The 25,859-nt window shown below is 38.0% G+C and overlaps 1 protein-coding gene across 1 annotated transcript in view; it reads right to left on the bottom strand.

Moving 5' to 3' along the window:
• LOC145670519 (ATP-binding cassette sub-family C member 4-like) overlaps nt 1-25,236 on the bottom strand; it is a 195,339-nt gene extending 170,103 nt beyond the window's left edge. The window contains exon 1 of the mRNA XM_081739286.1: nt 25,147-25,236. The gene's annotated coding sequence lies outside the window, so the exon portion shown is untranslated. The remainder of the gene's footprint in view (nt 1-25,146) is intronic.
• Nucleotides 25,237-25,859: the final 623 nt, after the last annotated feature.

The raw sequence follows: 25,859 nt of genomic DNA, 5'->3' as shown, positions 1-25,859 counted from the left end.
GGACTGCAATTAACTCACAAATTAAAGCAACACACCGAAAACGTAATAAGTAGCGATAAATGTGAAGTGCAGAGAACTATAATATCTTATTCCCATGTTGTGCCTCGAACATACGAAATTGGATGACGCAAGATAATGCACGCACAGTAACATTTTGGTGATATTCATAAATACGTGACTCATGCAAAAATATTTTTTTCCAATTGCATATTACCTTGTTTATTAATTTACGTAAGAAAATATTGAAACCTCTGTAAGGCTGACACCTCTTTATAGCGGACAATTTTTGATTCCCCACGGCTGTCCGCTTTAGAGAGGTTTCACTGTATAAGCAAATACTACGACATTTAAAGAAGTCGACGATTGCAATATTAATTGCTTTGAATTGCAATTAAAACGCAATTCCTGTAGCTTTCTTAACTTCTCGGGAAGACAAATAACCAATACGTACTCATGCAACGGCAAATATTATATAGCATCATTTTTTCTATGAACCAGTAATACATACAAAAACTTAACATTCCCAAATGAAACTCTATACATAAAGGGATCACTTCAAAAAAGTGGGAAGCAGGGGGGGGGGCAAGACTCCTTGATGTAAGTAAAATTTCGCTTGTTTCACTGGCTTACTACTATTCTATTGTTAAAATCTAAATAAATCTCAAACTCGCGGAGGGCAATTGTCCTTCCCTGCCCTTCCTAAATGACGCCCCTGGTGGGAAGGGCAACTGTCCCGTCTTGCCCCCATAATTGCCGTTCCTGACTACTGGGAATTTCTTATGTTTACTAAATTCCATAAACAGTGGCGTATTTACGGGGGCTTCCGGGCTTAAGCCTCTCGAAATTTTATTTACTATTTTAAACTGAATGAAATATCTTGTAGAATTTTCACATTACCAGGAATAGAAATTTAAAAAGTTGGAATGCAAAATTAAAAAGTTGGAAAGCATTTTTAAGGGAAAACATAAATTTAGACATATGGGGCGAACCATATAAAATAATTAGTAACAAAGTAAACAAGCCAACAACACTTTCTACCCTTAAAATGGACAATGGAGATCATACCAAGGGTTGGGGAAATACAGTAAATTATTTAATGACAAAGTTCTTACCGACTGACGACCTAACTAAAGACAACGATGAACATAGGCAGACACGAATCAGATGAAAATACCACCTAGATATGATGAACAAATAGAAGAAACTACGAACGAAGAGATAATAGCATACATAAAAATGCTGAAAAACAAAAAAGCCGCAGGACCGGACAATATAAAATCAGAAATATACAAGGATCAAGTGGAGAAATGGGCACCATACTTATCAAGACTGTGCAACTTGTGTCTAAAACAGAGAAGGGAACCTAAAAACTGGAAGAAAGCCAATTTAGTCGTAATCAAAAAGAATGACGACAAAATGAACGACGATCCAAAAGCGTACAGACCAATATGTCTCCTAAATACAATTGGCAAACTCTTCGAAAGAGTTATCGTAAAAAGATTAAACAAATACAGAAATATAGAAAATGATAGGCTACAACATGGTTTTCGGAAAGGAAGAAGTACTGAGACTGCAATAAGGAGACTTTTGGAACTAATTGAAAAGGGTAAGACGGAGAAATATCAGGTAGTAATATACGTAGATATAAGTGGGGCCTTTGATAACCTATGGTGGCCATCACTATTTAAGCAATTTAAAGAAATGGGGGTACCAAAGTCTCTGTATGAATTGATGATAGATTACTGTACCGATAGGAACACAACATACATAGCACCAAATAAAAATATAACTACATATAGTACAAAAGGATGCCCACAAGGATCCATATCTTGCCCTACATTGTGGGATATTGTAATAGATCCATGTCTGAAATGTCTTAATCAACTTGAAGAAACAGAAGGAGTAGTTGGTTATGCTGATGACATAGCGATAGTGTTGTCGGCATCTTCAAGACACGAAGTAGAAAGAAAGGGAAACATAATACTAGAAAAGCTACAAAAATGGTGTTCAACAAAAACAAAAACAAAGTATAGAATTTTCGGACAGAAAATTCAAAGAGGTCCTATTCTAAAGATATCCAACAAAAAGATAGACAGAGTTAAAGAGAGTATGGATAGATGAAAAATTAAATTACGGAAAACATATAGAGGAGATTACGAATAAGAGCAAAAAAGTAGCACACAAATTACTAACAATAGCAAGAAGGGACTACCAAATCCCTAAGAGGATATTGCAAACTTACAACAAAACAGTGATCATGCCAGTACTTGGCTATTGTGCCAGTATGCCAGTGTGCCACATACTTTTTATGAACATAAAACTAAGACAAACAATAAATCGGGCACAAAGAGGGGTACTTATAAGACCCTAAATGTAATAAAAACCATGTCAACGGAGGCTCTACAGGTACTGGCTCAGGAACAACCAATACATTTCCAGGTACTAAGACAGGCCTATAAAATGTGGACGAAAAATAACGAAATTACAAAAATTTTAGAAATACTAAGACAAATTCCAAATAACGATACAGAGTTAGATAAAATTATTGAAAGGAAATGGCAACGGGAATGGGAAAACTCAAGTAAAGGACAGAAACTAAAGGAGTACACACCGACGATACAAATAAGGAAAGAGATGCCAACCCTAAATAAGGAGACCATGGAGACACTTTCTGGCCATGGACCATTTAAGTCACATTTATACAGGATCACAATAGAAGAAAATCAGACATGTATCTGCGGAATGGCCCAGACACCCGAACATGTAACATGGACTTGTGTACACTTTATAACTAGAGAAGATATAATAAATATCAGAGACGAACTCAAAAATGAAACATGGGAAAACATCAGACAGGATAAAATAAAGCTACAGAAGTTCCAAGAATTGACAAAACACGTAGTGGGAAACATGTGGAACAGAAGAAGGAGAGAACGGAACACAAACTAGTTTTACAGAAAATATAACACACAGAATTCTGCTTACAAATAATAAATCAATTTTATAAAATACCTGGAATTAAAACCGGAATAGGAAGACGCTACTCTTGTTTTGTGTTTAGTGTTTAGTGTCAGTGCTAGTGTCATATTGTTAATTGTGTGTCCTAAATGTGAATTTTTGGTGCGATCTCAAGAAATAAACAAAATAATAACATAAAGAGAAGTAATAAAAGACAGGAAAACTCAGAAGAAATTTGTACAAACCAATATTTGTTTCGCACTGTGTCTCTTGTTGTTATATGGTTATTAATGTATATTCTTTTTAATTTACTTTCAGGTGGCGGTAGAGGAAGCAGCCCAAAATAGTGCAATGAAAATTTTAATGAATGACAAATGATAAAAAAAAGAAAATTTATCTTATATATATTTGTAATATTCTTTTACAGGTTTGTCCGTTTTTGTAAAAAAAGGAAAATAATAAAAATGAAAATAATAATTAAAAAAAGAGGTACATTAAAGGGCACGGTTTAAAGTATTAGATGCCATGCTAGAAAAATATGCCTCACCTCAAGCTGCTGAGGAATAATAGCCGAAAAAAGAGAGAAATACACAAACATAAAAGTAAAAAGAGAAAATAAAGGCAGAGGCAAAGTTGCGATTGCCCTATAATAAATCCAAAAGTAATTGGCAACGGCAGGGGAATGTGGAGGCCTTAAAACAAACAAACAAAAAAAAAAAAAAAACAATTACCAGGAATAGAGTTAGTAAAGCCATCCCCCGAAACAAAATCGTATTTACGCCACTGCGCCACAGATATTTGCCAGAAGAAAGATAAAAATTGTTTTTTGAGACACTTACAATACAAATCAACTGAAGGAGCAGCAGAACCTGAGGTGTTATAAAAACAGTAGCGATATCTGCTTGAGACGAATCACACTTGAGCTTTGCAGAACAACGTACGAAGTTAACATTTATAAGGCAAAATAGAATTTCCGGACATAGCTAACTTAATTCTATTGGATTTTTTTCGGATATATATTTAATTGTAAATAAAAATAAATTAGGTCCGTACTTAGAAGATTTTCAAGTGAATTGGTGCCACACTTTCTTAACTAACGGAATGCAGGTGTCTTTTTGAAATATACGCCTACTGTGTTATCTCTGCTTCTAGCTTAAAGGCCACTTTTACTTCCGAAACAAGGATGTCACATACGATACTTTCACTTTTACATGTATAGACTAAGTTTCCTTGTTTCCGTACAATCACTGTTTCCCATAAAAGAAGTATTACTGTTATGATAAATAGTTCATATTTAGAACTAGCCTTTATACGATCCATGGTACGTTTTCGTACCATGGTTCAGTATTGTCTTTAACCGCGTATTTATTTCCTATAACAGGCATTTAAGCATGGGCGGAGTTAGGAATTGTCTGCTGGGGGCAGACCTTTTGTCTGCTGGGGGGGCACTGTAAATACAAATGAGAATTGAAGGATCTTATAAGTGATATTTTTATTTTTTCTCAAAAAGTTGGGGGACAATGCCCCCTAAGCCCCCTCCATAGCTCCGCTCATGCATTTAAGCCGTTTGTTTCTATTGGTCAAGTCAGGTATGGACCAAAGAACACCCCCAGATGCGTTTACGAAACAGATGCTCAACTTGGTGCCGCTAAATGGGAACGGGGAGGTGTGACAACACATTCTTTCTTGAGGCAATTTTAAAAAAAAAATCCCGCCCTTAGCTTTCAAGATACAGGCGTGAAATTTTGCATACGGACTGTGTACACTTCTAACTATTTATCAAATTTCGTTCAGGACTCTACATCGACACGGCTCCATTCCCGGTAACGAGGGCCTCAAAGGTTTCAAAAGGGGGATTTTTCAAAAAATTTCCCGGGTTTTCCCTATTTTTTTGTTTCTTGTGTATGATATGGGCATGTGAGTAGTGCCCTTTAAAAGGTTGCTTCATTCTGAAGAGAATGAAGTACGAACCATGATTTAGGGGCAAATAGTCTGGTTTAGAAAATTTTTACCTCATGTCGTATAAATATATATAGGGTCTATAGGTATATATAAAAGATTGGTCACCTTAAAATTTTCAAAAAAAAAAAAATGGTTTTCGAGATATCACATTGAAATTTTGCACACATATTGTGTACGTAACTATGCATTTTTACGTGATTTTTGAGATTCCTACATCAATCCAGAGGGACTCAGAGGTGCTCAAATTTTTAAAAAAGTTATTTCCGATAAACTCCCGGTTTTCCCCGATTTTCCCGTTTCAGGTGTATGATACGGATAAGCGAGTGGTACAATTGGAAAGTTTGCTCTATTGTGAAAAAAATGAGATATGAACCATGATCTTACGATAAATAGCGATGAAGCAGCACCTGCTTGATTGAAAGTCTAAAATTTACCTCACAAAGCGAGGATCTTATAAGGACTAAGCAGTGCGGTAGCTAAAATGGTAGACCAATAACCTCTGCTTGCGCTGGTCTGCGCACTAGACGAGACGAGACGAGACGGCTCTTTCAATAGAAGCAGATTTATTCTTCGACTTGAGCAGTGCTATATTTAACATTTTTGTCCCACCAGGCTATGAAAAAGTCAGCCTTCTCAATATCAGTAACTTTTTGTCTAGAAATTTCCAGACAGCGAAAATGAACAATCAAAGTAGAAGTGAGAGCCCCCAGAACACTCGAGGTGAGAAGTACATTTTCTAATTCGAGACGAGACCAAAACCATTACAATTCTCGTCTTCTTTTTGAGGCCAGACGAGAAGTTTCTCAACTCTTGTAATCAACTCTAGTTTATCCAAGTATTTCATGATACAACGATAACATTTATAAACATGTATATGTTGATATGGAGAACAGTCTGTAACGTATGATATCATTTTATTCTATGACCAGACTTGAACATTTAACTTACTATTAAGTTTTGTGGCCGGACATATATAAACGTTTTTCTAGACAAGTCTGATATAATACGAAAAGAAGCTATTAATAGTGGATGTATTCTCAATTATAAAGAAGGAATTCTGTAAAACATAAAAAGGTAAATGAGGAAAATCTTAGGAAAATACATAAAAATGAAATCTTTGAGTTTTACCTCCCACGGTTATGTCGGCTAGGATAAAGAAGACGGTGGTGATGAGAAATGATCGAAATGGTGAAATGGAGGAAGTGGGAGGAAACGGTAGAACACCGATAAAACTCACGCACACCATATTTGTCCACTACAAAGATCACTTAGCGCAAGCTGGAAATTGAACCATGGACCCCATGCATCAGAGGTGAATGCTCTACCACTGATCTACCGCGGCCCCTACAATGAAGAGCATTTATCGGCGTTTAAAAATACAAAAGACATTACACAAATAAAAAGACATTACACAAATAAAAAGACATTACACAAAGACATTGAATAATAAATACGGTTTAAAAGTTGTTAATATCACGCTCATCATCAACTTTTCGTCACGAAGAAGGATATTGATAGATTGTAGATGAAACTAAGACAATTATTAGGGCATAAACTTACAAAACCAGCCAAAAATTTCAAGACGAGACGAGACGAGACTTTTATAAAAAATATCAGACAAGACGAGAATATTTGTCTCATCTCGTGGGCAGCACCATTCACGACCTATTTCTAACAGAAAAGAACCTTACTCTATCTCTTTGTTATCTCTAACTGATCCTAAGCGCTCCTAATTCGATCCCAAGATATGAGTTTCTTAGCAGACAGAATCCCGTTTGTGGGTTTTCTAGGCGTTTCTTCCTTTCCTCCTACTTGTTCATTTCACCAATTTTTCCATAACCGTTCATTTTTTAATCATCCGTCTCCGTTTGCATAAATATGACAAAGTGTGACCTTATCCTCAAGATTTCATTTTTCATATACCGACCTATTTTCATTTTACAAGCTACATTGAGGAAAAAAAAATGTAGGTGACTTACTTAAAAAGGTAGGTTACATGAATAATTCCTGTAATTTTTGGACTTAACGTACAGCAGACGTATAACTAAAAACGCATGTTTTATAATACTTTCTGTATAAGTGTTCCATCTCTACGTACTTTCCGTATGAAACAATGTAGGCGGTCAGGATCTCACATACAAATGGACGTATATAACATATAGCTGACGAAGGTAACATAAGTATATGCATGTGATATACGGAAAACTGTTAAATGTCAGACATCCTGCAACGGCATGATGTAACATTTAAGGGCAGTGCGTATTTAGCATATGGATAACGTATGCTCCATACTGATTTCTGTAGTAAGCAAGAGGATTCTGTATATTTGTACAATATACCGCTGTTCTGGGAACGGATTTTTCTCAGTGTGCATGGGTCTCTGGTTCGATCAAAGCTCTCCAAGTCAAATTCATGGTGGAACAATACCATGTACGTTGGTTTTCTCGGAGTTTTCCCATTTCCTCCCACTTTCTTCATTCCAACTTTTCCTTCATTTCTCATCATGACTGTCTCCTGTAGCCTAGTCGGCATAAACGTGGGACGTAAAACCTAAAGATTTCATTTCATTTTCAGAAGAGAAACGGTAATGAAATACAAGATTATTACTACTATTATTATTACTAGAGCCCGGATTTCCACAAACAAACCTCGAGATATGCATGCAAATATGCACAAAAAAATCTAAAATATGCACCAAAATATGCATTAAAAATTTAACATATGCACCGAAATATACTAAGAAAATAAAATTTCAATTTCTTATAAAATGTCTCACCTTAATGACCTCTGTTGTTTGAACCAGTCTATTAATGTCTTCCTAAGAATTTCCTCTGTAAACACTGCGTTTATCAGTCAAAAACTTTTTGTAGATCGAAAAGTCTCTTTTAGCAGAAGTCACTGATGCATGTGAAAAACATCAAATGTATTCCTGTATTATGTCCTCTTTCAATTCCATGTTTTCACTATTAAGTATATTTGCAAAGTTACGGATTGTTTTGTACCCGGCACTTTTGCCTAATACTTTTCAAAGTTTATCTGACGGTATTTTCGCAACACTGTGGTTACACTCGACGAAGTCTGCAATATTCGTCCAACACAGAGAGTGAATGCAGGAAAGCACTGTTACAACATTCCAACTGTCTGATAATTTTAGGTATTCTCGAGAAGTGATGTGTGTGTGTGTGTGTACTTAATTTTGTTCTCAATGCCACTTGTAAAGAAACATTTTTGTAACATATAAACAGCGGCTTCATCATCGGGATTTAGTAAGTTTACAATTTGTTTTCACTTGATTTAAGTTATCTGCATAATACAACACAACTTCTACACACGAGCCCCATCGGTTTAAACATTTTTCGCAACTTCACGAAAAGATGCGTACGCGCTATGAGCTTTCACAAATGCTTTCTTATATTTGATACAAGCACGTCTACCTCCAGTTGTTGGGATGAAGACCGCGCGTGCAAGACGAATCAGGTGGACTAATTTTGGGTACAACACCTTATTATATTATTCTTCTAATATCCTGTACAACGTTTTATTCTACGTCTGCGTTTACAAAGGGATTCAGTTCAGTTTCATATTACCTACTTGCTTGTGATATACTCTTTAATATGCTTGTATGCAGCAATAAAATTCGGAAATATGCAGTATCCTGCAAAGTTTACGAAATATGCATGCAGATCGAAATTAACTCTGGGCCGCGGTGGTTCAGTGGTAGAGCGTTCACCTGTGGTGCTTGGAGTCCCGGGTTCAAACCGTGTTCCCGCCAAGTGAACTTTGTGGTGGACAAACACCGTGTGCGTGGGTTTTCTCGGGGTTCCCCTGTTTCCTCCCACTTTCTTCGTTTCACCATTTCATTCATCTCTCATCATCACCGTCTCCTCTAGCCTAACCGGCATAACCGTGGGACGTAAAACTCAAAGGTTTCATTTCATTTTTCGAAATTAACTCAAAATACGCACTTATATGCGCTATCATACGCGTCTCAAACGAATCCTTACAAGTGCGTCGGAAAGAAAAAATATTTTCCATACGTTTCTGCATGTTACTATAAACATGCATTTTGCTTATAAATCCGGGCTGTAATTATTACTATGTGAATGGATTTAGTCTTCAAACGATATCTTCACTCTTATCTTTCTGTTAGAACTGAAAATGATGGCAATATACTACCATTTCCGCTTTTAATGTTGACTTTCATAAAGCACAAACGGTAAAAGATAGCGAGAAATTACCTTTTGATATCGACTCGACGTATCAAGAATAACTTTAGTATAGACTGTCACCCCTCTATTCAAAGCGCAACTGGTTATAATCTACGATTTTTGATTTCAACACTAGTCGCTATGGTGAAGAAACTAGGAATGGCCAGAACCGGTTCCTGGTGGAACCAGTTTTCGGGTCTGAACGGATCCGGTTCTAGAAGATCCGGTTCCGGAACCGTTTTTTTCGGATCCAGATCTGAAGCCGGTTTTTCGTATACAGGTCTGGAACCGGTTCTTCGGATCCAGGTCTGGAACCGGTTCCCAAGATCCGGTTCTGGAACCGGGTTTTCGGATCCAGGTCTGGAACCGGTTCTGAAAAGCGGATCTCTAAGAACCTGTTCCTCGCGGAACCGAAACTTTGTGACCATTCCTACGCTAAACCCGAGCTGCTGGCAGGCTGTGAACAGTGTGCTAGATGAAATGGTAGAAGCGACAGGCAGGCGTCCAAGCGGCGGTCGCTTGTCTCATTTGGCTAAATAAACTGGGTAACTGGGAAACTCATTGGCTAAACAGAAAAACTGGCCAACTCATTTGGCTAAACAGGCACTGGTGGACCAATATTTTTTTTGGGAGGGCACAAGCGGGTTCTGGCGGGGAGGGTACAAGCGCATGGTCCTCTTTGCAGTGTTTTGAAGGTGAACTTTGTGCCTCCTTTACGGGTCTTTGGGGGTTTTCGGATCCAGGTCTGGAACCGGTTCCTAAGATCCGGTTCTTTAATCGGGTTTTCAGATCCAGATCTGGAACCGGTTCCTAAGATTCGGTTCTGGACCCGGTTCCTAAGATTCGATTCTGGAACCGGGTTTTCGGATCCAGGTCCAGAACCGATTCTGAAAACCGGATTCCCGAGAACCGGTTCCGCCGGAACCGGAACTTTGTGGCCATCCCTAGAAGAAACTGTAATACTCGTCTATAACTAGAAGCCGTTATTTAATATGAATTCACAAGGATAGGTTTCATCTCCTGTTTTATTTCTCTGTTGCAACTGTATGTGATAGATATCTTCCCCCATTTCTTGATTTGACATGATTTGATTTTTTAGTTTAGTGTCCTTTTCAGCAGTGAGACGTGGACCTACATCTTAACTGGAATCTTAATCACATGAGTTCTAACTGGGAAGTGAACCCAGGTCTCCCACGCTAAACGCGCGTACGCTAACCGCTTAGCCACAAGGGAGATCTCTCCTATTTCTTGTTCCAATATTGGTTTACGTAAACAAAACCGATAATAGGAGACGACACAAACGGTTTTCTCCAGAGCCGTACTGGCCAGGCCGGAAACCGGGAAATTTCCCAGTGGGCCCTCTGCCTGCATCGCAAGTAGATATAGACCTATAAGTACAAAAAGGTACACGTCAAGCACTCCTCGCATACGGGAGTAACGGAACGGACGGTGATAACACGTTGAGTACGGACAATACAGTAAGCTAATTCGAGAGCAGCATTGCTAGCTGATGATACTGTGAAAACAGCCTTTCATATGTTTCGTAATTCAACCCTTGTAAGGTTCCTAATTTCCCACTTTGCTTTATAATTTTGCTAATATTGAAGTATTCAGCTAAACTGAAATCTCAAATGTTGCCATAACTTGAAACTAAATAATAATTTACACTTTACAGCACCGTTGTTTTCCATATAGAAAATATACAGGGCCAGATTTAGACCTTTGCGGGCCCTGAAGTGCAAAAATACAAGAGGCCCTATCAAAACATTTTATGATGGGCCCTCTCTCAACATGTTCAAAAGGGCCTATGAATTATATAGGAGAGACTCATGTTATATTTTTTTAAACTTTTATGGTGGAAATTTTTTCAGTAATTTTTAAAATTTCGGTTACCCCCTTGGTCACGGAATCCTGGAGCAAGAAACTCAACTGAACTCATTTTCTCTTTTCCTAAAAAAGAGAAAAAATATTTATATCTTTAGAGAAAAATCACAGAAGGAACCACTATGTTGTATGTAAGTAGCTTTCTAATGATGTATTTTATTTAATACGCGCGTTAAGGGCATCATAAGGGGCCTTGGGGAGAGGCGAATTAAGTCAGTTCTTTCCGTTCCGCCAAAAATGCTTAAAGAAACTAAATAAAATTCATTCATTCGTACCTTACTTTAATAGGATTTACCTAAGTAGGGCTTTCCTAGAGACTGTGTGGTTCAGTGTGAAATAAGTCCTTTGTGGGTTCATAGTCTTGGCTTGGGTGAAATAAGTACAATATACTATATATTTGCTTTGAGTTATGCGTACTGGAGTACGCAGTACGTACATGGGGGGAGGCAGTACACACATGTGCATGGGTCCCCTAGAAAATACCTCCTGGTGGGCCTCTGGGTTGCAGTACGGCCCTGGTTTTCTCATCCCTAGAATAGTTAGGGATTCAGAGGCACAGTGGTAAAGTGTTAATCACTGGTGCACGAGGCCCGTAGCTCTATCCCAGCTCGGCCGAAGTGAGCTTTGTGATGAAGAAACACCGTGTTGATGGAATGTTTCGAGGTTCTCCCGTTTCTTCACATCATGTCATTCATTTTCATCATTACCGTGTCCTTTAACCTATACCACGTAATCGTGGGACGTAAAACAAAAATTTCATTTTCCAAAGAATTGTTTTCATCTCAGCTTATACTTTTCTACTGAAACTATTTGGTCTAGGAATTAATTCGTGCGGTTGATACGCACGCATTGAAGCTGTAGTACAAACACAAAATACATAAATACCTTAAGAAAAATATTGTCCATCGCTAGCCACCACTTTCGCCCATCTGTCAGGCAATGAACGGATTCCGTGGCGAAAGAAGTCCTCATCCTTGGAAGCGATCCAGTCAGAGACCCATGTTTCGATATCTTCTGAAGAAGTAAACCGCTGTCCAATCAAATCATTGTTCATGCAATCGAACAAGTAGTAGTCCGAAGGAGCAACGTCTGGTGAATACGGCGGATGGGGTAAAACTTCCCATCCGACATTTTCTAAATAGGTTTTGACCGGTTTTGCGACATGTGGGCGAGCGTTATCATGTTGAACAATAAGTTTATCATGTCTGTTCTCCCATTCTGGTCGTGTTCTGGCCAGAGCTTGCTTCAAACGCATTAATTGTCGTCGATAACGTTCTCCATTCATAGTTTCACCCGGTTGCAGCAGCTCATAGTACACCACATCTTTCATATCCCACCATATGCACAGCATAACCTTTGCACAGTGAATATCTCGTTTTGGTTGTGATGGACCTGGTTCACCTGGTTTCACCCAGGCCTTTTTTCGTTTAGGGTTCTCGTAATGGATCCACTTCTCATCACCCGTAATAATTCGATGCAGAAACCCCTTTCTGCTCTGTCGTTGAAGCAGCAATTCGCAAATGGTTTTTCGTCTTTCAACGTCTCTGTCTTTCAATTCATGTGGAACCCAATGTGACATCTTTTGAATCATTCCCATGGCTTTCAAGCGTTTGGAGACTGTTGTTTGATCAACGTCTAATGCTGCTGCAAGTTGTTCCTGCGTTTGACACGAATCCTGCTCGAGCAATGCTGTCAATTCTTCGTCTTGAAATTTTTTTGGCTGTCCAGCTCGCTCTTGGTCTGCCAAGCCGAAATCACCACTTCTAAACCGTGCAAACCACTTCTAACACGTTCGCTCAGCTAGAGCATGGTCACCATACACTTCCACCAAAATACGACACTTTTCTGCATGTTAAAGTAATGCAGCAGGACACCCCGCAAAAACACTTTATCAGGCACAAATTGCGCCAAGTTCACTTAACTACAAACTGGTGTTGTTGACGCTTTAATCCACTGCCCTATACTACGAACGATACGCGATGACAGGGGTTTGCAACACATGTGTGGATACACGGAACTGTGGGACGCTCCGTTCGTTGCGCCATCTCTTGTCCACCCGCACGAATTAATTCCTAGACCAAATAGTAAAAAAAATAGTTAAACTTCCTGTTTAAATATTAATTCATTTCTAGAATTAATTATAAGAGATCGCAACAAACCGTTTTTGATATGAAGTCAGCATTTGAGGAGCATTGCCAGATAAAAGGTTCTATGTACGACTCTCAAAACTTTAAAGGGATCTGGCAATGTACCCATGCCTCCTATTTAAGAGAATGGACCCCTACACTCAACTACGCAGCCAACTAACGTGATGAGGACTCATCAAATAGAATAAAATATTTCATAAACCTACAAAATTTACATTCTTGCTGGCAATTTTTTATCCATAAAAAGGAACGAGATGGACCATCTAAACTTAAAGGTACGTACCCTGATCCTACGCTACCATACCAAATTTTTCACTTTGACAATTTCCAAAATTGTTGACTGATGCTATGTAGCCCTCCTAAAACTTGGAAGGTGGGCCAAGATACCCCTGTCAAAATCAATAGAACATTGACCCCTATGAGTTCATACCACGTGATGAGGTTACGTGACATCTCTCAGCCAATCACGACCAATTAAGCCACAAATTCGCAGGCTCTGCTCTCAGGAACTATCGAAGAACTAGAAACTAATCGGAGAACGACCATTAAGAAGACCTAGACGGAAATGGGAGATTAATACAAAGACGGATCTCGCAGAAATAAGAATACAAAGTGAAAGTGTTTCTATTTGATTAACAACAGAAGTGAAGGGGGAGTTTTTGTGAATACGATGTTAAACATCCTGTTCCATTGGCCATAGAGTTAGGTATTCTTTATCTGTGGAGATCCTCATTGCGATTCGAAACGAGTGCGGCTAGATTGTGTCTTGGCATACGGAAACATAATGCCTAATTCAATTGCAACGAAACTTGTCATGTGCAGTAGATCTTTCACAGAAACTTCTCCGGGGGCACTGGTGATGCTATTCTATTTATTATAATATTATAGACGTATTATTTTGGTTTTCTCCCCTGATGCACTCTCAGAGCTCCGGGGAGGCTGGCAGTGCCCCCCAAACACATGTCTGGAAGAAACACTGGTCGTGTGTACAATAAGTATCCTGATACATTCAAGAAAAATGACAATAAAAATGGTGTCATCAGTTTTTGGCAACATGCAGTGCTGTGAAAGTATACAATGATAGAAATCAAGGCATTCGGGAAAAGTTCGTAAAGAAATGTGCAGAGATCGTTTGAGCGAAGTAAATTAGGAAGCAGCAAGGGAACTGGGAATGACATTAAGACAAAAGTTGACAACATACTGAACTTAAAACATCGTATTAGAGATATCGTAAACTTTGTCACATTAGGTCTACCGCTCACTGGCAACTTTCTGTCGAGCAACTATCTTGTTGCCCTGGCTAAATGCATTGAGTCTTATGAGAGTCCGCTCACTGAGGCGATGGCAAAAGAAAAGTTGCCGAGGTGCCTCCGAGCATGGAGATAAAAGATTATTTTTTTTCTACAAGTCTTTTCTCACAATTGTTCGTTCCCTTGTAGCGCGTGAAAAGAAGTGTTTACAATGAAAGATAATGTGTCTTTAATTAGCGATGAAGACAATGAAAAATTAGTTGAGGAAATAGAGAAATGTCCAGCGTTATATATATAAAAAAAAGTTTTCAAGAATATTCAGATTAAAATTTAAAGTAGAAATTCTGGGAGGAAATGTGTTTCGTTGTTATAAGAAACTGGAATGAGCTTCGAGGGATAATTGAGTAAATCACTATATAGCATATAAAATTTTCTCTTCAACAATCTCTCACTGTATACAGGATGCACTTAGTCTTTCTTTTTTCTTCTTTATTTTCCTTCTTAAATTCACCATTAGCAGACAAACAATAGCACATTCTTCGAAGTTCATTATATTGCGTCCAATCCCGCCAAATTAATATCAAATGCACTGGCGTCCCTGGCATGTAAAATTTGGTGGTGGTGGTGGTGGTGGGGACACCAAAGAAAGTACTACCTAGCCCAACCTGTTTATTATCTTCGATTCCATTTGTTATCTTTCTGCTTAACTTCACGGACCCTTTGACGTATATCAAGAACTCTGTCGTTAGTAAATAAATTAAATTAGAATAAAATATTAAATATATTGTACTTGAAAATATTGGGGGGGGGGGACGCGTCCGTGATCAAATGCCCAGTAACTTTTCTGTTGCCATGCCAGTAAGCTAGTGTGTGAAAAAATATACTGTTTTATCAGCAGTGAGCGGTAGGCCGGCGTGGAGTTAACTACAAGTTAGACATTCTTCGTGGCATAAAATTCCGTCCAAGTGCAAGTATACTGAACTGTAGTGTATTAATTTGCTATATACTAAAACGTTCCGAGTTACATCATCACTTCGTGTATAGTAAGAATGGAATACTAATTTTGATTGTCCGTACATTCCGCGTGTTCAGTGGAGAACGGAAACAAGCTCACTTTTGGTCATTTTGACATATACAGTACCAGGTTCGTATCCACAGGGGGTGTAGGGGGGCCGAGCCCCCCTAAATTATTGCCGCCCCCCTAAAATTTTCCCGTTAGGCTTGCAAATGAACTATAATATGATGATGAACAATAATATGGTTGGATCGGGCTTCCCCTAACTTCTACCGGCCCCCTCTACATTTTTGGGCTGGCTACCGGCCTGCACAGTACATCATCTTTAAGACCTTTGTTGGAAAAGTTCGTCAAAGCTTGAAAGATCCATGTCCAGATAATGTAAATAACTGTCATAATGTGAAAGAAAATGTTACCTTTTCATATACTTAAGCATACTGGAGCTTCCTCGTTGCTAAGCGTTTAGCGTATGCGCCTTTGGCGGGAAAGACCCGGGTTCGATTCCCGTGCGAGCTCATGTATTTTGGATTCCACCTTACTGAGTAGATTCACCTCCAATATAGCCTCAGTACTGAAAAGGGACTTTAGGACTCAAAATCATTAAGCATACTGCACGCACTTTATATCTCTTCTGTTTCCCTTACAACTTCAGTACTTGATTCCGTTATGCACTGAACGCCCTATTTTGTTTGAAATGCTGAAGCCTTACGGAGGACACTCTGTACTTTTGGCGCGATTATTATGTAACTTTATTGTTAAAATGATATATAACTTGTTGTCAAGAAGTTGTTTATATACGCACAGTGATATATGACCTTTGTGAATGAGCTAAGAACATAATAAAAGAGATCCCACATTCGTTTTGCATGAGCGATTATGGTTCACAAGCTCTACTACCGAACAGGAACTTTATAATAATTTTTGAGTATCATTTTAATATGTAATTATCCTTAAGTATACGAGTTCGTATATTGACGCAGCATATTACAAAGATTGATTGAATTAAATTATAGATGGATAGAATTAGATTCCTAAACTATCCTATACATAAGAATACACTACGCCTTTCACCGTCCGTCTGTCTGTCTCTCGACAGGTATTAGGGTAAAAACAGTAAGATATATTTAGAAGTAATTTCCTAGGATCTCTTCATGGTCATAAGAATAGATTCCACATTTTTCGATAGTTTTCTATTGAAATCTACGGCCGGTTCTACTATATGTGTAATACGTGCATTTGCACGGGGATTCAAATTTCGAGAGGCATCAAAATCTGTCATAACTGTTATTTGAAATAAATATTCCTGGTTGAAAATAGACGGTAGTTAAATATACTAAGCTGACCTTCTATTTGAATACTACATTCATAAATCATGTTTAGGTCGCATTAGTTTAAGGTCACATGGACAGTGCTAAAGCAAATGGTCAAACAAATCCCAGCATGTATTGCTTGATTGTTGTCAAATACAAGAACTCAATTCTTGAACAGTAGCCAACTCCTATTCCATCTAGTTAGCTATCATAGTTTTGATATGAAAACTAGTCTTGTCTTTGTCACAAACAGGTTCCTTATCATTGAAGGTAAAAACAAGTTTTAAAAAAAATTAACAGATGTAGACGGAAAATCAAGAAATAAAGATAAAAGAACTATAATAGTTGCATTGGAATTGCAAACTGATATATTGAGATTGAAGCTCGATATTGAATTCTATAAGAAAAGATTATTATTATTCTCTGCAGATATGTTTGCGTTATCTTTCACTAACATAATATATTGTTATTTAAAGAAGTAAAACAGACACAACGAGATTGTATTTGTGGTGTTTAGACCTTTCTGAGTGCGAGTGCTCTTTCTCTTCCTTCGTTGTTCATAATGGGGTAGCATACTTAAAGTCTTGGCTTTTAAGATTTATCCTTTCTAGAGGAGAAAGAGGGGACGACAAATGATGCCAATGCATGGGGCGGCAAATTGCCTAGGCGCGGCCCTGATTGAAACCAATTCACAGTTCTGATGAAGCTGAACACAATGGTGCCAATGTGCGTAAAAGCTCATGTGTAATGTATAAGAAAAAGGAATTTGTTTGTAAACCTAAAAGTTGATATTATACAGAGTTTTCCAAAAGTCCTGCAAAAAAGGAAAAAGTTGTAACTTTGAAAAGTACTACTTACAATTTTGTATTTTGTTTGTAATGTTTAGTGGAAATGTTCAAACCTTTGTTGGCAAGAATGAGCGGATATAAACGTTGACGTCATAACCGCAAATCACATGACAAAGATGGCGTATACTCAGGAGAAATCGCAGTGTGTGGTGTAGTTTTGTGAGTTTAAATCTAGTTTTTTGGTGAGAAGAAAATTCCGACAAAAATATCAGAAACAACCACCTGCAGGTTCAAGTATTAAGAGATGTACGATAAGTTTCTAGCTACCGGAAATGTCTTGAACTTGCCTCGTAGCGGAAAGCCAACAACCAGTGTTGATGTGATTCAGTTCGTGCAGGAAAGCCTGTTGCGAAGTCCAAAGAAATCGTTGAACGCAGATCCTTGGGGCTGCGAATGCCAATGACAACGCTACACAATATCGTTCGTAAGGAAATAAAGGCAAAGCCTTACAAGTTGAAACTTGTACAGGAATTGACGGAAGAAGACTGTGACATAAGAAGTGAGTTTTGTGAAATGCCATTCTTGGATTCCCGAAAAGACTTCAGCAATGTTTGGACGTAAATGGTGCTCAGCTGGAGGTTTGGCGTTGAAAAAATGTTTGGAAACAAAATTTCAGACTTTCTTACAAAAGTACTAAAAGTTTTGTGCAAATACAATAAATGGTTACAAAGTTACAGCTTTTTACATTTTTTGCAGGACTTTTGGAAGACCCTGTATAATAACCATCCCACCTATTAAGGTTAAACTAATACTAAAGAATTTCCTCACCAAGCTGCTTAAGTATGACACAATAGTACGAGGGGTAATCAGAATGTAAGGTTCCTAAGCCTGTTTCTCTTATAAGGGATCCTCAAAATCATTTAGAATATAAAAGATGCCGTAGATCTCAAGCAGTGTTTTGTATTATTATTATTATTATTATTATTATTATTATTATTATTATTATTATTATTATTATTATTATTATTATTATTATTATTATTATTATTATTATTTTTTGAATATTCGAAAAAATCCCTGTATGATTTTTCAGTATGGGAAAACGAATAAAAATGAAATTGTACACTTGAAATATTCAAAACATGATATTTTGATAAAGAAATGTCACGTCGGAAGTCAATCATGTTACTACTAATTATTGAATCTCTTTAATCAACTATTAAATTGTGTAGACATGCTGTTTGGTTCACTGGGTCTGTCCGCGTCAAACTGGGTATGAAAGTAGGTATAATACCGAGACAGAGATTAATGTTGGTTTCGTCTCTTCTCGTCTCTATATTTTGAGTCGAGACCGAGATCGAGACGGTTGTTTGTAAATCGAAAGAGACCGACTGAAAATACATATCTTACTCGAGACGAGACCGAGATCGAAAAATCAAATGAAATATTTCTACGTCCGACTTTTATGCCGGCTAGGCTAAAGAGGACGGTGATAATGGAAAATGAAGGTAATCGTGGAGGAAGAAAGTGGGGAGAAACGGAAGAACTCAGAAAACTCACGAACCAGGTGTTTGTCCTCCACAAAGTTCATTTAGCGCGAGCTGAAAGCGAACCAAGAACCCCGAGCACCGAAAGTGAACGTTCTACCACTGAGCCTCCGCGACAGGCAAAGAGACCGAGACCGAGATAGACAATTGTAATTCAAGAAGACACTGAGACGAGATTAAGCTTACTCCCGTAAATATCGGTCTCGTCTCAAATATTGGCGACAAATAGTACTAAAATTGTTTTTATTCAAAATTCATGCACCTTTACATTAGATATAAGATAAGAGAACAATTTCACTTGCGTAGCGATAGCCATGGGCTTATACTCGAGAGAAAGGGGAGCAAATGCCACCTCTGATCACGTGATATATTGAAAGTGTTTGAAAAAGTACGCAATTTTAAGCTAGGATTCAATATATAGTATCCCTTTTCAGTCATTTTAGTCAAATAATAAATATTTCGAATTGAGTTGATGGTGAGTTCAACGTCCCGTTCAGGAGCGAGACTATATGAGACGTGAACCTACTGATTTAACGTGGACTCCGAAGCACATGAGCTTCCGCCAGGAGTGAATATATATCGAAACATAATTTTATAAAGAAAACACTCGAGATTTCATGCTTCGAACAATGTTTTTCCGCACAGCTCAGGAATTATTCCAGAGAAATTATGTTTAAAATTTGATGTTGCTTTGCTACAACTGCTGATATAAATAATGATGCCAACTTCCGTTTAATCCTTTCTTGACCAACAGGAGTACACTTTTCGCTAAAAGAGTCTTATTTGCGGATCTGGAAACCGTCATTCACATTATTGCCATGTTTTTTTGTTTTTTTTTCACTAGGGGAATGAAAATTGCACTCGAAACACGATTTCCCACGAATATGCACTTTGGGTTAAGCGAGATAGATGATTAACACAAGATAATAATAATAATAATAATAATAATAATAATAATAATAATAATAATAATAATAATAATAATAATAATAATAATAATAATAATAATAATAATAATAAAAGAATCGCTGGAATTAGAATGTTGGAGAAAACGGAAGTACCCCGAGAAAAACCACGGAGGCAATATTGTCCACCTCAACGTCACTTGGCGGGGATCAAACAAGAGATCCTACGCACTGGGTTAAGGGCTCCACCACTGAGCCAGCGTGTCCTCTGTAACAGGGGCGGATCCAGGGGGAGCGTTCGCCCTCCCCCCAGAAGAGGGAACTTTATTAGTTTATATATATAAATAAAACCCATCCCAGAGTTTAGAGCACTTAAAAGTAGCTCTAAGTAGCAGTATTATAACCAACCGCCCCCCCAGAAGTCCGTCCTGGATCCGCCCCTGCTCTGTACTATGGAAGAGGTATCGTCTTGTAACTTATAGAAAAAGTAAGTCATAAAAGAGTTAAAAACTCAAATTAAAATTGAAGGAGAGTATAAACAGGAATTTTGGAATAAAATATGGTAAGATCATGGAAGGAAAAACAGGAGCAAATTAAATCAGAGAATTTGTCAAAGCTATTATACCAGCACTGCACATTTAAAATGTATAACAAAATGTATATTAATACAGCACTTCTAATAAATGTTTTTAACAAGTTATAGAAAGGAAAAATTTTCTTTACCTCTCTTTCTTTATCCCTAGCGGACTGTAATTTGAGACTGTATCCGATTTTTCAGTACTTCGTAGCACACAAAATTTTGCCTAAAAGACAGAGCTCCTTCGTGGCTAAGCGGTTAGCGTACTCGCCTTTGGCGTGGGAAACCCGCGTTCGATTCCCGGCTGGAGCTCATGTCGTTCAGATTCCACGTTAATCAATAAGTCCACGCCTCATTTAGCCTCGCTACTTAACGGCACGTAAAACTCAACTCGCCTACACTGCAAAAAATATTGAAACTACTGTTAGACACAGTAGAACACTGTATACATTACGGAAACCCTCTGAACACCTCCAGATGGCACATATGCACCCCTTGTAGATTCTGTGTTGCCCAAGTATGTCCTAGATGTATATACAAAATGTGCAAAATATATGCCATCACTTTGTTTTCGAACTGTTTGCCGAGAACAAGTGTTTTAAATATGTAGGTGTTTTAAATATGTACCAGAAACTATTTTCGGAGAATGAACGCTTTTGGACACTTCAAGCACACTTTACAAACACACACTTGATATATTTCTCTCTCAACATCTGTACTAAAAGTGTTTTAATGCTGCTTTATTTTATTTATTTATTTATTTATTTATTTTTACAGTGTAAAAGATTCACAATCCTTTTACGTTTCGAAACTTATTACTCACAGTTTTCGATTTGAAAAGAAAAGTTTCAAGTTTTATGCAATACAATTATTCCCTATAGATTAAAGCAGACCGATTATTAATGTAATGACATCAAATGATTATGAAATATTGATGGAATGAGAATGTGTGAGGAAAACGGAAGAACCTCGAGAAAACCCATACACATGATGTTGTCCACTAACCAGGCATTGCTTCACCAGAGGTGATCACTCTATTTTCCACTTAGCACATGACGTCCCAGTGCGTCTCATTTTGATCCCAAATATCCTATATAGTTCCTAGAATTATCGGGGCAATGAGTAGACATCCCATGGACGTCCTAAAGAATTTCCACGTAGGATGTCCACGGGACGTCCCGGATGGGACAGAAGATTCCAAGGATACCCCACACCAGAGATGGAGTGGGTCAGTGGGTCGGTGGGTCAGTGGGTCAAGTTGGTCAAGTTTTCTGAGTGGGTCAGTGGGTTGTGGGTCAACAGCATGTGACCGACTGTGACCCACCACTCACCGTGACCCACTGTGACCCACCACCCACCGTGACCCACTGCGACCCACCACCCACCGTGACCCACTGCGACCCACCACCCACCATAACCCACTGTGACCCACCACCCACCATGACCCACTGCGACCCACCGACTCAGTATGATCTACTGACCCCCTCTGCTCACTGCATTGTAGAGAGTATCTTCTGAAGACTGGTAAATTTGTCTTCGTTTTACTTTCAAGACCTTCATTTCCCTTCCTTTTCCACTTGTTTCTGTCTACTTACCTGAGGTGAGTATATCTAACCAAGTGAAAAAAGAACTTCAGGACTTTTGGATATTGATATTTTTAATTGTAATAATAGCAATAGGACTTCTACTACTACTTGGCTTTCGAGATCAGTGAGTTTTTAGAGGAGCTAACTACTGGAAAAAATACATTTTTGAATCACTGTAATATATAAATTATTATATAAAAAATTGAATGTAACTATGTGTAACTGATCATCACGGTTAAATTGAAAAGTCAAATGAAATTACTTTTGGTATAGGCCTATAGTTAGACCTTAATGCAAACTGGGATGTTATATTGCTTTTATTATAATGCATAATATCCTAAGGAGATAGAGAGGGTCCGAATTTTTGCACAAAAAAAAGAAGTATCTCGCAAACAGTTAAACTTACGGAGTTGAAATTCAGTGTATTAACTCTTTATTGAAAATAAACAGAATGTGTCCTAGCATTTTTAAAATTCTCCTTTATGTGTGTGGAGGAAGGAGGCACTTTCTATATATGGAAAATTGGTAGTGAGTTGGTTTGTAAAAATGATCGAAAACGATCGATGTTATTTCAGAAAAAAAATCAGAAACAAAAAATACAGTGCTTGGCTTCATATATCCATTGCTTTCTACTATAATAATTGCTAAAGCTTATGTTTATTATATGGAGCGCTTTCAGCACAGGGCAATCAACCCAAAAACTTGTGACTAAAATAGGCATAAAATTTGTACTGTAAGCTTAATTATACGGAAATTTGAAGTTTGGATTGTACGCATAATTATATGGAAAATTTTACACTTTTTTCCCTTTACGTTGGTCTACTTACCTTGATTTGGAACTTTGAAATTTCATCCTTTTTTCCACTGAAAAGTATTGATAATTCAACAAGGAAATAATTATACTATGATAATTTAATTGAAATTCATCGTAATTTGGCACATAGCAAGCAGCAGTTGAAGGGGAAGAAGGAGGGAAATTCCCATTCACTTCTGAACATTCCAGGAACCTCGTTCCCTTTCGCTTTCTAGACGGGGGAGGGAACTTGGTAATGGCATCAAACCTTCATGTGTAATTGAAAAATTAAATTTATAAACAAATAAGAAATCATCGGTTTATCAGGCTTTAATTGATAATTTATTCACAAGATTCCCCATGAAAGGTGTGGTAGATGAAGTTTCTGTTCTCCATGAGTCGACATTTGGCAACTGACATGGTCGATATGGAAAAGATGTTGTATGGTGATAAAGAGATTATACTTCTTGCTGAGTATTTCAAAACTGACTAAGAAAAATCGTTATCAGACTTAAATCTAACAAGCAGATTGTCGATGAGGAGTAGCAGAAATCTGGTAGAAGTATTATCAATTTCCACGACAGAGTGCGAACGGGGATTTCCCCTTATGAATTTACAGATGACTGATATTAGAAATAGACTAAATGCTCAAACATTGTCTAACTTGTTGTTCATCAATGATTATGGCCCACCGCTAGACAAGCTCAAAGTACACGAGCTAGTTATTTCTTGGTTGAAGGATGGACATCATTCCGCTGCGGATGATTTACCACGAAAAAGTAACCAACAAGATATAAATCCGATTTCAGATTACTTTAAGGTGGAAAATTACGAGTTATAGAAAATGTATACTTGTATTAGTAATGGCTTATTTGTGTTATTCAACTTTATACCTATTTTTTAGTAAGTCTCTTCTATGCTTTAAGTAAACTACTTTGAATAAATATTCATAATATTGCAATTATGCGTATTTGTAACTTAAATTTAACGTGATGTTTTAGTGATTACAGAAATTACAATTATGAGCTTACTTTATGGAGATGCTCTCACATAGGGTACCCGAGCACCTTTATAAACTATGAAAAACTGATTTTTCAAGCTTTTTGTGAGAAAAATACTGTGAACTGAGAAACCATCACCTTTTCCATATTGTACAGGGGTATTTTCCTACGAATAGAAGTTTTTTTTGGAATGCGTTCAGAAATTAACACTTATAAGAATACTCTCTTAGTACAAGTATATTTTTGGCACACGCTAATTTCCCCCTACCTCGAACACCATTTTATATCATAAAGGTCAGATCCACCGTTATTCTAACAGAGTGGTGGTTGAGAGATTGACTAGAAATTCAAACTTCGATTAGTGACAATTTCACAGTCTTGTTTTATTATAAGTGTAAACTCTTTAGTCAGTACAGAAGAGGCCGTGGATCGTGTTCAGAGTTGATGACGATGGATTTTGGTTAGTCAGAATAGGTCAAAGTGGATGAGAGTGATTCATGGTGGGTGGTGAGTCACGGTGGGTCACGGTGGGTGGTGGGTCAGAGTAGGTCACCGTGGGTGGTGGGTCATGGTGTGTCACCGTGGGTGGTGGGTCATGGTGGGTCACCCTGGGTGGTGGGTCAGAGTGGGTCACGGTGGGTAATGGGTCAGTGGGTCGTGGGTCACTTTTGGTGGTGGGCCAGTGGGTCGTGGGTCAAGTTTTCATTGACCCACGCCAACTCTGCCCCACACCAGACATACCTAGGACTACATTATCCCACGATTTACCAATGGACATTCCTTTGAGGTCCCGTTGAATATCCCGTTTTCCGGGATATTAGCGGACATATGGATATCCAGCAGAGGTCCTATGGATATCCTGGAAGCAAATTCGGATGATCTCGGGTGTTCCGTTATCCATTGCTCATCAGTCTCGGACGTCCTGTGGACGTTCCTGTGCTATGTGGGTATGAAGCCACTGTGGACCTGATTTTGACATTGAAAACTAATAATAACGAATGTTGTAATAAGTGATAAATTGCCAGCTAAATTGTTCTTGACCCATTTTGTGAAAACGTTTTTTGACTAGCCACATACAAGTATCTTTTTTTTTTTTTTTCAATCGGTAATATTGCTCCCAATTCCTCGAACTGTGGCAACAGACATTAGAACAAAAGTGTGTGTCTTAAATACTTAATATTTAAAAGAAAAGAATTGGGTTTTCCTTATACTCACCTGCTAACCTTGTACGTGCTGGCAGGGGTCTAGTGCTGTATACCAATTACTCCTGAACCATACACTGGCACAGCACAACCTTCTCCAACTGAAGTTAAACAGAAAATTTTAAGCATTAGTATATAAAAAGAACGTAATAAGTACGTGATAAGCATGTTATGCATTTTTTAAAAGCTACTCAACGTATTTTTATCGCAAGTATAGAGTCATTTCTTATTTTGCTTTTTATTTGTTATGACTTACGGTACATTCTAAACATACTTTTCACATTCGTTAGTCAATTTAATTACGCATTTTCATCGATTCGGTGACAAGTGGATATAGGCCTATGTCATGTGAACTATTAAACGTCTTTTTCGTGCTTTCAAGTGCCAGGAAAACAAAATACTAGAAGAGTTATGCAGAGGTGGTGAGCAAACACACAAAGCTAAACTTACCTTAACCTATTGTCTTAAACTCGTAAATTACATACCACAAATGTTTCTGATATACTAACAAAAGTAAATCCAACGGACCATATATGGGCATTTTCAGTCATTTTACCCTGACGACGACCATCTAGTGACGTAACTAAGGGGGGGGGGGGCAAATGGGACCTCTGCCCCTGCCGCCAGATTGGGAGGGGGACTGGGCAAATATTTATTTTCACTATAAGGCAAGGAACGTAGATTTACTAAAGATCATTTAAAAAATCTCAGAAACTTAACAGGACT

Source organism: Thermobia domestica, chromosome 14 (assembly GCF_964235325.1).
Source record: "Thermobia domestica chromosome 14, izTheDome1.hap1.1, whole genome shotgun sequence".
Lineage (NCBI taxonomy): Eukaryota > Metazoa > Arthropoda > Insecta > Zygentoma > Lepismatidae > Thermobia > Thermobia domestica.
This window is presented reverse-complemented; position numbering and strand designations above follow the sequence as displayed.